General features: G+C 40.7%; 1 long non-coding RNA gene across 2 annotated transcripts in view; it reads left to right on the top strand.

Moving 5' to 3' along the window:
- LOC135097227 (uncharacterized) overlaps positions 1 to 15,787 on the top strand; it is a 147,903-nt gene that overhangs the window by 105,010 nt on the left and 27,106 nt on the right. The gene's annotated exons all lie outside the window — the stretch shown is intronic.

Consider the following 15,787-nt stretch of genomic DNA (forward strand, 5'->3'; position numbering starts at 1 on the left):
CACTCCAATCCCTCCTCAGGATCCCCCTAAGCGAAGGTGCCTCTGGCGTTTTGCCTCTGCTAGTTGGGGGGACCTGAGGAGGTATTTTGCTGATTTTCCTTGGAATGACTACTGCTTCCGTGTCAGAGACCCGTCTTTGTGTGCTGAGCGCATAACAGAGGTGATAGTGTCTGGCATGGAGGCGTACATTCCTCACTCTTTTTCTCGTCCTAAACCTTCTAAACCTTGGTTTAACACAGCTTGTTCTCGTGCTATACATGATAGAGAGGTGGCCCACAAAAGGTACTTAAGCCTTCCTTCACCAGAATCTCATGCACTTTATATTTCTGCCCGGAACCATGCCAAGTCTGTTCTCCAACTAGCCAAAAACTCCTTCATTAACAGAAAATGTCAAAACCTTTCAAGATCTAACTCCCCTCGTGATTTCTGGCATCTAGCCAAAAATATCTCCAATAACTTTGCTTCTTCTTCTTTCCCTCCTCTACTTCAACCAGATGGCACCACTGCTATCACATCTATTTCTAAAGCTGAACTCTTTGCTCAAACCTTTGCTAAAAACTCTACCTTGGACGATTCTGGGCTTGTTCCTCCCTCTCCTCCACCCTCTGACTACTTCATGCCTCGTATTAAAATTCTTCGTAATGATGTTTTCCATGCCCTCGCTGGCCTAAACCCTCAGAAGGCTTATGGACCTGATGGGGTTCCTCCTATTGTTCTCCGAAACTGTGCCTCCGTGCTTGCACCTTGCCTAGTCAAACTCTTTCAGCTCTGTCTGTCAACATCTACCTTTCCTTCTTGCTGGAAGTTTGCCTACATTCAACCTGTTCCTAAAAAGGGTGACCGCTCTAATCCCTCAAACTACCGTCCTATTGCTTTAATTTCCTGCTTATCTAAAGTTTTTGAATCTATCCTCAACAGGAAGATTCTTAAACATCTATCACTTCACAACCTTCTATCTGATCGCCAGTATGGGTTCCGTCAAGGCCGCTCTACTGGTGATCTTCTGGCTTTCCTTACTGAGTCTTGGTCATCCTCTTTTAGAGACTTTGGTGAAACTTTTGCTGTTGCCTTGGACATATCAAAAGCCTTTGATAGAGTCTGGCACAAAGCTTTGATTTCCAAACTACCCTCCTACGGTTTCTATCCTTCTCTCTGTAACTTCATCTCAAGTTTCCTTTCTGACCGTTCTATTGCTGCTGTGGTAGACGGTCACTGTTCTTCTCCTAAATCTATTAACAGTGGTGTTCCTCAGGGTTCTGTCCTGTCACCCACTCTCTTCTTATTATTCATTAATGATCTTCTAAACCAAACTTCTTGTCCTATCCACTCCTATGCTGATGATACCACCCTGCACTTTTCCACGTCTTTTCATAGACGTCCAACCCTTCAGGAGGTAAACATATCACGCAGGGAAGCCACAGAACGCCTGACTTCTGATCTTTCTAAAATTTCTGATTGGGGCAGAGCAAACCTGGTATTGTTCAATGCCTCAAAAACTCAATTCCTCCATCTATCAACTCGACACAATCTTCCAGACAACTATCCCCTCTTCTTCAATGACACTCAACTGTCCCCCTCTTCTACATTGAACATCCTCGGTCTGTCCTTTACTTATAATCTGAACTGGAAACTTCACATCTCATCTCTAGCTAAAACAGCTTCTATGAAGTTAGGTGTTCTGAGACGTCTCCGCCAGTTTTTCTCATCCCCCCAGCTGCTAACTCTGTACAAGGGCCTTATCCGTCCATGTATGGAGTATGCTTCACATGTCTGGGGGGGTTCCACTCATACTGCTGTTCTAGACAGGGTGGAATCAAAAGCTTTTCGTCTCATCAACTCCTCTCCTCTAACTGACTGTCTTCAGCCTCTCTCTCACCGCCGCAATGTTGCATCTCTAGCTGTCTTCTACCGCTATTTTCATGCTAACTGCTCTTCTGATCTTGCTAACTGCATGCCTCCCCTCCTTCCGCGGCCTCGCTGCACAAGACTTTCTTCTTTCTCTCACTCCTATTCTGTCCACCTCTCTAACGCAAGAGTTAACCAGTATTCTCAATCATTCATCCCTTTCTCTGGTAAACTCTGGAACTCCTTGCCTGCTTCTGTATTTCCACCTTCCTATGACTTGAATTCCTTCAAGAGGGAGGTTTCAAGACACTTATCCACCAATTTTTGACCACTGCTTTGACCCTTTTAGGGACTGGCATTTCAGTGGGCATTTTTTTTTATTAGATTTTTGTTGCCCTTGGCCAGTATCCTTCCTACATAAAAAAAACAAAAAAAAAAAACATAACCTACACAGCACCAGTATAGTTCTTACCTCCACCACCACCACCACCACTTCTACTATCCAGCATGTCAGTGGGCGGAGTTTTGGGGATTCACAAGACACATAATACTCTTATATTTAAAACATTTTCCCAACCCCTGGCATGTCTTGTGCGGCGTAAATTATGAAACAAGAGGGTCCGCGTGTTCCCCGTCCTGCCCTGTGGCTTAGCAAGGGGGAGAGGCGGCCTCCACTTAGACTCTGCTTCGATCTGTCCCTTAAGTCGCAGCTGGCGGGTCCGAGGCAGGCGGCAGTAACCCAAGACACTACAAAGGCACACCTGCCGGCCTGCGTTTTGTACTAAGAGATAAAGAAGAGTCGCTATGATTAAAAAACGAATTTAAAGATTGCTTTTGGAGAGAAATGCGTGTGGCTGGCGTGTCATAAGCAGCGTGTGCTTTGCTTCAGTTAATGATCTCGACGTGCTGTGCTTTTGATTTTATTTGAAGTGAAGGATGAAAAGTACGCCGGAAGATTAAAATTTCAACACAAATAAAAGAATAAAAAAATAAATAAATAAATGAAAAATCACAGAATCACATCGGAACCATATTTCTAAACAGTCCTAATGAGAGAGCAGAGTGTTTAAGAATAGAGACCTCGCTGACAGGCGAATTGTGACGCGGGGCTGCTGAGGTGCGGGGCGGCGAGGGGTTGTCACGTCACGGTGGCTGCGGCGGAGGAATCAGCAGCGGTCCCTCGGCGGCAGGGAATCAATACCAGGGCTTCCAACACTTTCTTTATAATTCAAGGAGAAAATCACCGAAATGTGCTATCCATTGTGTCCATTAAACACACGAGGTGGAGGCGACAGTGGCCTGAAGATTGTGTCCTAGAGCTAACGAGGAAAGTTGTGTGTGTGTGTGTGTGTGTGTGTGTGTGTGTGTGTGTGTGTGTGTGTGTGTGTGTGTGTGTGTGTGTGTGTGTGTGCAGGGGGAAGCGTGAAAATAAGTGGGTGTTGGATGAGGATTATTTATTTATTTACATGAGAGAGAGAGAGAGAGAGAGAGAGAGAGAGAGAGAGAGAGAGAGAGAGAGAGAGAGAGAGAGAGAGAGAGAGAGAGAGAGAGACTGACTGACTGACTGACTGACTCCACATCCACACCCACTTATCGACCCCCACACACACACACACACACACACACACACACACACACACACACACACACACACACACACACACACGCGCGCGCGCGCGCGCGCGCACGATATTAATAAGAATATAAGCCCATAAGCTATAAAGGTGAGTCATTAAAGTAATAAAAGCAGCATGAGAAAGACGTGGGACGGAAAAATAAATGTCAGAGCGTCACACTTTCGGTTTCTCGTTTCTGCGATCCTAAAGGTGTCCAGTGGCAGTTATCGGGGTTTACAAGAGTGTTTCCATGATTACTAATAGTTTAACAGGCTTTATTAATTTCTTTCTTTCTTTATTTATTTGAGGGAGAAGGTTTTCATTTTTTTTTTTTTTTGTACTAATGGCAGTCAGCAAGTCCGTCAGTTAGTTCATCAGTTAGTCTGTCACTCACCCAGTCAGTCTGTTAGTCAGTCAGTCAGATAGGCAGCCGGACATACGTAGAGCGCCAGACGCCATGGCTGAAAAATTTAGGCAGAAATAATGTTTTCCGTATCGCTGCCAAATATAAATATGTTCATTAATTCTGTTTTACAGGGAGGCTATTTTGCCATGGAAGTATTTGAAGTGAGACCAAATAATATTCTCGTGAATAATTAAATCGGATCGAAACTGATATTTTGCAAATAAAACATTTCACGCAGGGAAGCCACAAAACGCTTGACTTCTGATCTTTCTAAAATTTCTGATTGGGGCAGAGCAAACTTGGTATTGTTCAATGCCTCAAAAACTCAATTCTTCCATCAATCAACTCGACACAACCTTCCAGACAACTATCCACTCTTCTTCAATGACACTCAACTGCCCCCCTCTTCTACACTGAACATCCTTGGTCTGTCCTTTACTTATAATCTGAACTGGAAACTTCACATCTCATCTCTAGCTAAAACAGCTTCTATGAAGTTAGGTGTTCTGAGACGTCTCCGCAAGTTTTTCTCACCCCCCCAGCTGCTAACTCTGTACAAGGGCCTTATTCGTCCATGTATGGAGTATGCTTCACTTGTCTGGGAGGGTTCCACTCATACTGCTCTTGTAGACAGGGTGGAATCAAGAGCTTTTCGTCTCATCAACTCCTCTCCTCTAACTGACTGTCTTCAGCCTCTCTCTCACCGCCGCAATGTTGCATCTCTAGCCGTCTTCTACCGCTATTTTCATGCTAACTGCTCTTCTGATCTCGCTAACTGCATGCCTCCCCTCCTCCCGCGGCCTCGCTGCACAAGACTTTCTTCTTTCTCTCACCCCTATTCTGTCCACCTCTCTAACGCAAGAGTTAACCAGTATTCTCAATCATTCATCCCTTTCTCTGGTAAACTCTGGAACTCCCTGCCTGCTTCTGTATTTCCACCCTCCTATGACTTGAATTCCTTCAAGAGGGAGGTTTCAAGACACTTATTCATCAATTTTTGACTACTGCTTTGACCCTTTTATGGGACTGGCATTTCAGTGGGCATTTTTTCTATTGGATTTTTGTTGCCCTTTGCCAGTGTTCTTCCTACATAAAAAAGAAAATAATAATAACTTTTACATATTATTCGTGAAATAAAAACGGTGATCATGTTGTTGCCCTTTGCCAGTGTTCTTCCTATATAAAAAAGAAAATAATAATAACTTTTACATATTATTCGTGAAATAAAAACGGTGATCATGCGACCGGGGATCAGCGACACGCGCGCCTGTGACTCCACCACGACTGGGATAAATGTAATAGTGGTTTATTTTTAGAGGCTGCTAATTATAAGGTAGAATAATCAGGTACGCTGAGGTCATGCATGGAGTAGTGAGTGTGAGTTATGGTGGTAGTAATGAGTGGTCAATAATGAATAAATAAATAAAATAAAAAAATATAAACGCTAGCATGAGAGAAAGATGACACGGAAAGTTACGTGACATTTGTTTTTCTTTTCACGACAGAAATAACATTGTTTTGGATTTACCACACAGAACCATTGTGAAGGAGACTGACAAAACTAGAAGTGTGGGAAAGAGAAGCAGCCTGGATAGTTAACATGGCATTTGAGTTATTTCAGCTCGTGACGTGACCAGCACAGAGAAGCAATACAGTTCAGGTTTACCACACAGAGAACCTTTACTGAAGCGATACTGAAAAAAAGATACAAGTGTAAGAAAGAGATGAGAAGGAGAATTTTGTGGCTGGCTTATGTTATTTCCATCACAGAGACGAAAATTAATATACCTTACACATAATACACAGGTTACTGTTGTGAGAAAGACGCACAAATGCAAGAAAGAGATGAGACACGGAGAATTACGTGAGAGTTGTTTTGTTTTCCCTTCACATTGCTTAGACTCGCCACTCTGGAAATCATCGTGGAAGGACAGAAAATAATAATTAAATAAATACGTGCAAGAAAAACAGAAGATAAAAATAACGTAAGATCTTGGGAATTACCACCATAGAAGGGAAAGGAAAGAAAAATCGTGAAAGAAACACACACACACACACACACACACAATATCTAAGAGATAATACGGACTTTGTTACAAGGTTTGGGGTTATCAATGTAGTTTATCTTCGCCTACACTGAGGAAACATAAGAGACAGACGTATAGCGTACGTAATGTGTAGTCATCGCCGGACCTCACCAGACAAGAATAAATCTGAAACGTACATAAAAAAAAGCGGGATAAAGGAGGATTCCATGCCTTACAATAGCAGTTCCCGGGAGACTTGGTCGGTGGGAGGAGAAAACAAGAAACTCCTGTGTGTGACATTGCCACAAGATTAAACAAATTAATGGTCCGCACAACCTTTTGGGGAGGCGGCTATGCGGGGGGAGGGGAAGGGAGTGAGGGAGTGTGATAGAGAAGGGAAAACATTGCCAGGGAAGGGTAAGGAAATGTGACAGGGAAGGGAAACATAGAGTGATATTTGTGTCTCCCAGCGTCATGATTGGATGCGTGTAGGAAGAGTGGCCGTGGTGTTAGAATTATGATTGTGTTGCTGTTGTTAGTGTTGATGGTGGTGTTAATGAGTGTGTTAAGGGTTTGTTGTTAGGTTGTGGTATTGATGGTTGTAGTGGTGATTATGGTAGTGTTAGGCTTGTTATTATAATGTGTGTTAGTAGTGGGAACGGTGGTGTAATAATAATAATAATAATAATAATAATAATAATAATAATAATAATGATAAAAACTGCAGCAGCAGCAACAACACTAGTAGCAGCAAAAGATTATTATAAAAAGTAACAGTAATGTAACTTTCTAACATGGTCATCCTTCACATAATTAGCACCAGTGAGTTTGTCAGGCCGCCAGGAGTCAGTCCCCACAGCACGCGTCTCTGGCCCCCTGTACCGGCTGGCGTGCCCTGTGATCCACACACGTACTGTCTCCCTCTCTCAGGTTCCTTTCAAGTGTGTATTAGGCCTCGTTATCCTCCTCACTGCCTCTCCCCGGCGCTCTACGAAGGTTGTATCTGTGTTTCCTGCTACCCTTACCTCTATTACCTCTGCCTTGCCCCCTCTCCTCTACACAGGGGTTGATAGACACCTGCAGGGTGAAGAGGGGCGGTTCTGAACGGGTCTGTCTTATGGAGCAGTGAAGGGATTGGCTGGATTAGTAGCGGGTAGCGGTGAGCGGAGTTAATTGTGTGTAAAACCAATTGAGGGATAAATCAGAGACACGTGGAGAGGGGCCGCTTTGGTGTGGGTGTTATGCATCGCTAATGGTATTACTGTCTTGAAAGGCCAACTGAGCATCTCTTGCCCTTGCGCTGTTTGCATCTACTCAGGCGAGTCTGGACTGAGGCGGACGTGAAGGGCTGCAGGTGATGGCTGGTGCTGTAATCCCTGGCGTGGACTGGCTACACGTGTCTGAACTCAGGTTATGCTTGTGTGGGAAGACTTGGAGACTGAGGCGTAGTTTGGAATTGTGACCTGTTGACTATTGTTTTGGCTTCTTAAGCTCTTAGTTTCATAGTATAATTTCCAAATACTTAGTGAGGTTACAGGAATTTTTCCAAATAGTTATACTTTCGTAGTTTATACAGTGGCTCTGAAATAATGAGTTCTGCTGTATGCAGTTTTATAATCTTTTCCTAATAACTATTCTGCTCTGTACGTTTTTGTAAAGCCTGAAAAAAGGAGGTTCTGCTGTGTATTTTTGTAGGGTCCCTGGGATAGTCGGTATGCTGTATGCTTTAATAGGCTTTTCAAATATGATTTCTGCTGTGTGCATTTCTGTAAGGTCTCTGAAACAGCACATTGCGTCAGGGTTGTGTCCCAGGTGACGTCTGGCCAGCACAGGAGCAGATGGCAAGAGAGGGAACGCTGGATTTCTTGCCAATGGTTTGTTTCCTTTGGGCGACAGCGGATCAGTTCACTTTCCCCTCCAGTAATGGATCACTGTGTACCTCTGCTAATGGCTTCTCCTCTCCCTCCGAGCTGCGTCTTCCAGTTGTCACCACCTGGGTTTCATTTGTCACCATCCTTAACCATTCTTAACTATCCCAAACTTCTCTATTTTCCGCCACTTTCTTTAAACACACACTCACACACACACATACACACACACTCTCTCTCTCTCTCTCTCTCTCTCTCTCTCTCTCTCTCTCTCTCTCTCTCTCTCTCTCTCTTCTACTTCATTAGAAAAGTAATTGCATCTAGGAACAGAAAAGTCATGGTCAGTCCTGTGATTCAGCAATATTTCCAACACAGTGATGGTTATTGGTATGTTATATTATGAAGAAGATCTCAAGGGAACTGACGATTATTAAGTATACAGTTAAGACACTTCAAATTTTTGATGATACATTGTTTTTATATTTTACCCTATAGGAGTCATAACTTTTGTCCTTACACACTTCATAAAAATATGCTAGAAAGAGTAATATATTGTTGGATGTCTTGGCGCGCTTCCCTTCACGGTTGTGTAATGTTGTCCTCTCATCCAGGGAGTTGCTCATCCTGTCATTAACCTCTTTAATCTCTCCTTGAGGCTCCTCTGCTTAACCTCAATAACCTCGTCTCCGTGGATGTGCTGTGACGAGTTTTCCGCCTCGTATTAAAAAGGTTCTCATTATCGTATATTTGAAAGCCTTACGCAACACATTACTGACGTGTTTTCTCTTTGTACTATTGAGGCTTTTCCACTTTTCTTTACTTTATCTCCATCCGCCTTGATTTTCGTTATTTATCAAGATTCGCGGGACTTCTGATTTCGCTTTTCATTTCGTTCTTGCCTAAGAAAAATAAAATTGATATAATTTGTCTGACTCTACGCAGATACTTTAGTTTTGTCTTATTTGTTTCAACAGTTTTCCTCCCAGTGCCTTTGTTCCAGACAGCTGTGTGATAATTGTGACTAGTTTCATCAATAATTCCCATCCGGATAACCTTGCACTCCACCACTCCTTCCCGGCATGTCAGTCAAATACTTCACGGGAAGGCAATGCACAAATGCACTCTGCTCTGCTTCTACCCCGGAACACTAAATTTGTTGTTTGTGCGGCAGAGCAAAAACACAGATGTCTATTTACATTAAAAGTTTGCCTCGTTGCTCCTCGCCAAAAATAGAAAATATTTTAACATAATGGAATTTCTGTTACATGTCGCATAAGAAATAACATTTTTGAATTTCTTATTCTTTTCATCCATCTTGAAAACATAAGAAATCAATGAGTTAATATTATCATTGCATAATAATGAGAAAAATAAGTTGGCAGAGAAAAGGTCCCTTGAAAGGTTTAACAGCGTAACATAAAGTAAGGAGCCTGCAAAAGGTCAGTCAGTCCACACAAGGCAGCTCTTGAGCACTTAATAAAGCTTACCACCTGCAATATTCATCCAGGAATTCATCTGACATCTTAAAGAAATCTAATGTCTATGGACTTTGCTGCACGACACTATTTGTAGACAGTTTCTTACAACTTCCTTTATTTTGTTATGGTCTCATGCTCTTATATCAGAATTGTGCACCAGCTTTAAGACCATATTCGTAAACACCCTTGCCAGCGTCCTGACTACTTCCAGACGTCTCCACCTGAAGTATCACGGATCTTTAAGGGTGTTTTCATGGTTGTAGTGGCAGACTGACTAGCTCCCTACATTGTTAACAAGAAAAGCTCTCTGGAGAACCTGGCCAGTCATCTCTGAATACTGACTTTACTACCACAAGTGCTTCATGGATCTCCCCACCTTCGCAGTCTGGGTGTTGTGGATATGTAATGTACCGTACCATGTTTCATTTTGTACCTCCATTTATTGTACGCTTGACATCCCTGTAATCCTCAGTCTGGCTGGTGCTTCCGAGGTAGTTACGCGCTCAGGGTCTGCCACGGCATTGTTCCTTTGTTCCTGGCCTTAATATAGAAACCACAGTCTGCACGTGTTTCTGTAAAGAACCTACAACTTACTGGCTGTCCTGTTCCGACACCTACCTCACTGTGTATTCGCTCATTCCTTCCTTACACTTGTGCTTGAATGGGGCAGGTAATTGCTGCTGCTCAATCTGTAGGGATGTGCTTCACTTCCTCTCTCCAAATACACGAACATCTGTCAGGCAAATTGTACCTACCTCTTATTCTCAGGTTTCGGAATATCTACTCTAGTGCTCTCTCTCTCTCTCTCTCTCTCTCTCTCTCTCTCTCTCTCTCTCTCTCTCTCTCTCTCTCTCTCTCTCTCTCTCATATCCTTTTTCCGTGTGTTCCGTGTCTGTCAAAATTTTTCCACATGTATTCTTTCTTTCTTTCTTTTTCTTTATTTCTTTCTCTTTTTCTCAGCTCAATTACATCTCCGTGTGTCTCCTATGCGCCTCGATTGCTTCCGCGTCGTCCTGTGCTTCAGTCTGAGTCATGCACAATCTGCCGTTCTCAGAGTGTTGTCGTTTTCTCCCTTGCTGTCCCACCTGTCCCACCTGTCCTCCTTGCTCCTTTGTTTTCAGTTACACCTCTTGCGCTTCTTCCTTTGCATTTTACCTTAGCTTTTTTTCTTGAATGCTGGGTACGTGATTATCATTATGACTCTCTCTCTCTCTCTCTCTCTCTCTCTCTCTCTCTCTCTCTCTCTCTCTCTCTCTCATTTTTTAATCGTCTATCTTTTAAAAAAATTACTTTTTTATTTTTGTTCCTTTTATGTTTTTTTGAGTCTTTTACTACTTTTTTTTTGACTCGATTGTTTTATTGTTTTAATCTCCATTAATTGTTAGCACTTCTGGTTTTAAGATATTTCAAAATCGCGCTAGATTTTGTCGAGAGAGAGAGAGAGAGAGAGAGAGAGAGAGAGAGAGAGAGAGAGAGAGAGAGAGAGAGAGAGAGAGAGAGAGAAAGTAGCAGTAGTAGTAGTAGTAGTAGTAGAAGTAGTAGTAGTAGTAGTAGAAGTAGTAATAGTAGTAGTAGCAGTAGCAATGCCAGTGGTGGTAATGTAGTGGGCATTTTTTTTATTGGATTTTTGTTGCCCTTGGCCATTGTCCTTCCTACATAAAAAAAAAGTAGAAGTAATAGTTTAGTTTAGTTTAGTTTATTGCCATATCACCAGTATATACAATGAACAGTTATGTACAGGTATTGTTGAGGCATTAGTCTGCTGAGCTAAGCTCTTAAGCAGACATGACATAGATTAATTACAGTAATACATGTTTCCATGACGGCAATAGGTAATAAATTAAGATTAATAATTATATTACAAACAATTTAAGACAAAAACTTACATCCTACAGACAATCATGACATTAACAATCACACCTTTCCATAAAAAAAAAAAAAAAAAAGAACTGCATTTGACATTATTGTGCATTAATTGATAGACTTTGCAATTTATGAAAATGTTTTTTAAGTTTACTTTTGAATATATTGAAATTAGTTATAGTCTTCAAATCATCAGGTAAAGCGTTCCAACACGTAGGTCCAAAGCAATGTATTGAAAATTTATACAATGTTGTTCTATGTTGTGGACAAATCAAGTTGATATTATTTCCTCTAGTTCCTTGGCTATGATGAATATATCTAAACAATTTCCTGGTACTCCTAATTTCATTTAAGTCATTATAAACAGATAAAAGACAAAAGTATTGCAATAGGTAATCAAATTTCAGTAATTTCAATTCAGTGAACAAAAACTGTGTGGAACCATGTTTTCTTTTGAATGTAATGGTTCTTAAAATCTTTTTCTGCATTACAATAATTTCTTTTACAACTGAAGGCCATGTACAACCCCATAATGATAAACAATATATAAAATGAGGATAACATAGTGAGTAATATAGATTTTTCAAGGCATCAATTGTTAGGTTACGACGAATTTTGTACAATACCCCACAAATTTTTGACAATTTCAAACAGAGTGATTGTATATGGTTTTTCCAGTTTAAATTCTCATCAATTAAAACCCCTAAAAATTTTGTACATGAAACCCTTTTCAATTCACATCCTTCCATATAAACTGTCCTCATTCTATGTTCCACAGATCGATTTTGAAATAATATATAATTTGTTTTTGTAACATTTACCTTTAATTTGTTAGCAGATACCCATTTACTAATTTTCTCTAATTCAGTATTCAAGGCAGTATGCAAATTATTTAAGTTATCATCATGTAAAAGAAGATTTGTATCATCAGCAAATAATACATAATTAAATTTTTCAGAGGCATTAGAGATATCATTTATATATGTCAAAAAGAGCAATGGGCCCAGTATTGACCCTTGAGGAACTCCTGTGTGAATAACTTTTAGTTGTGATGATTTTTTATTACAGTATACTGATTGTTTCCTATTAGTTAGATAACTTTCTAATAATTTTAATGGTGTTCCTCTTACTCCACTATTGTAGAGCTTATCAAGTAAAATTGCATGATTCAGTGTATCAAAGGCTTTCGAAAGGTCTAAGAATATGCCTGCTACATAACGTTTCCTTTCCAAATTACTGTAAATTTTACTTGTAAATTGCATTATGGCTTTTTCAGTTGACATGTTATTACGAAAACCGAACTGATTATTTGATATTAGATCAAAATCTTCCAGGAACCTCCTTAATCTTTGAACAATAGCTTTTTCAAATATCGTCATCGTCAACATCACCCGACTTAAATATTGGAATCACTTTAGCTATTTTAAGTTTGTCGGGAAAACAACCTTGCTGAAAACAGAGATTAATAATGTGGGTCAGAGGTATATCAATGTACTGTGCTGTAATCTTTAGCAGTCTAGGTGGAATTTCATCATATCCTGGAGCAGTGTTTGTTTTTAGATTGCTTAAATACATATTTATTTCTTCTCTAGTAACAGGGCACAAGTAAAGTGAAATGTTTGCAGGATTGTTGAGAAACTGACGGTGGGAATTTTGTGGTGTAGCTGTTTGTTGTTGTGAGGATTCTGTCTTTTTCAGAAAGTGATCATTAAAAACATTAGCAGTGTAGTCATTATTATTTTTCAATTTAATTTCAATTGTACTTTTATTGTTATTTCTTCCCAATAGACTATTTAATGTGTTCCATATCGATTTACTGTTTCCTTGTTGGTTCTTAAGTTTATCCTGATAGTATTTGTTTTTTGCAACACGCAGCAAGGTTACTAGCTGGTTTCTATAGCTTTTATATCTTGGCCCATATGTCATTGGCCATTTTGATGCAAGTCTTTCGAGTCTGTGTTTCTCCTTTATGCTATTTCTTAATGCAGTAGTAATGTAAGGATTTCTGCTGTGTTTATCAACGACTTTAACATTCTTTACTGGAAAACAAGAATAAAATTTATGTCTATATAACGCATAAAATTTCTCAAATGCATCGTTTGCATCATTTGTATTTGATATTTCGAACCAGTTTTCATTTGCTACTTGTTCAGTAAATAAACTTATATTCCTGTCTGAAAAAATTCTTTTTTCTACGAATACATCAGCATTTTTTAATATATTCTTAAACTGTGAATAAACTGCAAAATGATCTGATACATCAGTATAAATTATGTAATTATTTATGTTGTTTCCAAAATGAGAGGTCCAAATATGGTCTATTAGTGAAGTGCAATTATCAGTTACTCTTGTAGGTTTTGTTGTCAATGGAAAACAACCATGTGAATACATCAAATTCATAAATTCTCGCACTCCAGGTTCATTTGTTTTTAGTAGATCTAAATTCCAGTCTCCGAGAAAATAAGTTTCACTGTATCTTTTTGTCGCTGCAATATCAAAAATTTTCTTTAATGCATTGAAAAAATCCTGCAAATTCCCCTTTGGTGGCCTATAAACAGATGCAAACAAATTGGTGTTCTTACCTCTACTCACTTCCACACATACACACTCTAAGAACTGTTCCATTAAACAACACTCCTTTATGATACAAGACTTGTGTATACTAGAAACATAGATACACACACCTCCTCCTTTCCTGTCTCTGTTCATTGTAAACATGTTGTATCCTTTTAACTGATATAAGTTTTCTATATTACTGTCAAGCCTGGTCTCTGAGAATCCCATAATATCAACACTGTTTTCCTCAGGCAAACACTGATCAGTTAATATTTGAAGATTACTTGCTAAGCTTCTTATATTCATACTTAATACAGAAAATACATCAGTTTCTTTCAGTTTTGTTTTCAGATCATCTAAGTAAATGTATTTTGAAAATTTCTGAGTAATGTTATCTATATTAAAAATCAAGGCATCGTTGATAGTACAATTAATCTCATGTTCTAGGTTGAGCGGATTAAATAAAATCTGGTCTAGCCCATTAATACACAAATAGTTCCTATACACTGTGTCACTGCTATTTAGTCTTTCCAACTCGTTATTACTGATGGAATGAAATGGTAGATAGCTATTGGCAGCCATTGTTCAAGTGAGTGACATTACTTTACTTTCCTAGGGATTCACTTCTTCACACTTCTTTTTGGATTTTTCCTGTTCTCCTGGGGCCGCAAGCTGGAAGCTCGTGCGGCAGGCGAACCAGCATGGTCGGTTGGCGCGGGGAGAGGTGGGAAAGCTTGCGCCCCACCACTCTGTTCCACCTCACCAACCCTCTCGCCAGCAGTGCCACCCACAGCAGAACCATGCCTAGCCACGGCTCCCATTGCTGAATCATCGTGTAGTGAGCGATCCTCGATTGCGGCTGTAGCCCCACGTTGATGGTCTTGGCTGGAGACAGAGGAGTCTTGAGCTTGATGTGGCTGATTTTGTGCTATCCTAGTGTCAAACCTGTCCCTTATGATGAGTTTTGTATGCCTAAAATAGGCAATTTTCCCCTGTGCCCTTGCCTGTTTCATCAGCGGAATTTGAGCGTTCTTGATAGTTTGTGAAGCAGCGCATAAGTCATCATTAAGGTAAACATTGGTCCCTCGCAGCTTCCTCGCACTCCTCATGACCGCCTCTCGATCGCAAAAGCGGGAGAAACGCGCCACGATAGGACGAGGCTTGCCGTCTCTGCGTTGTCCTACCCGGTGGGCCCTTTCTAACTCCAAACCTGGCATCTGCATCTTATCCTTCAGTAGGGAAGACACCACTGCCGCTGTCTGCTCCCAGGTTTGCTCACTGCTCTGCTCTTCCACACCGCTGATTCGAATATTGTTCCTTCTGCTATAGTCCTCCTGGCAGTTGATGCGGTCTTCCATGTCTTTGATCTTGATTTGGGTGGAATTAATATCTTGAGAGAGCTTATCTATTGTAGCTTTGTTGGCAACACGTTCTGCTTCATAAGTTTTGATACTTGTTTTGAGTGAGTCAATTTCTTTTTGACTAAACTCAAGGCTGGCAGTTAGATCTGAGACATTGCCTTCAAGTTTATGTACTCTCTCTGTGAAGCTTTTCACCACTACATCCATGGCATTCTTATATGCCCTCTCCTGCGACTCAAGCAACTTTGTAATAGTAGCTGAATCCATAGTGAGGTGGCGAAAGATGGCAACTGAGTGTGAGATATGCTTCGTGACGTCAAATCAGCACTGCGCATGCGCAGAACTCAGCCAACGGGTCGAGGGGGGGGGGTTTAGAACTGTGATTCAAATGTCTTATCAGTCAAAGTCCAAACACCCCTACTCTCTCAACTCTCTACAATGTTGGCTGGATACTTAAGTGACTTGTGTAGGTAGTCAGACGTCAGTAGATGATCTGGTATCCTTACAATGCAGGATTACTTGAGGAGCTCCTTGTTTGTTTTGTAAACACAGCCGCCATGTTGGAAGTAGTGGTAGTAGTAGTAGTAGTAGTAGTAGTAATAGTAGTAGTAGTAGTAATAGTAACAGTAGTAGTAGTGGAGCATCATTCTCATCCCTGTTCCTGTAATGCATAAAGTAGATAAACTCAAGAAAATTAAAACTGAATTTGTATGCATGGGATGTATTCCGCCAGGGAGATGATTTTCATATCCGACACACACACACAC

Source organism: Scylla paramamosain, unplaced genomic scaffold, assembly GCF_035594125.1.
Source record: "Scylla paramamosain isolate STU-SP2022 unplaced genomic scaffold, ASM3559412v1 Contig15, whole genome shotgun sequence".
In the NCBI taxonomy this organism is placed as follows: domain Eukaryota; kingdom Metazoa; phylum Arthropoda; class Malacostraca; order Decapoda; family Portunidae; genus Scylla; species Scylla paramamosain.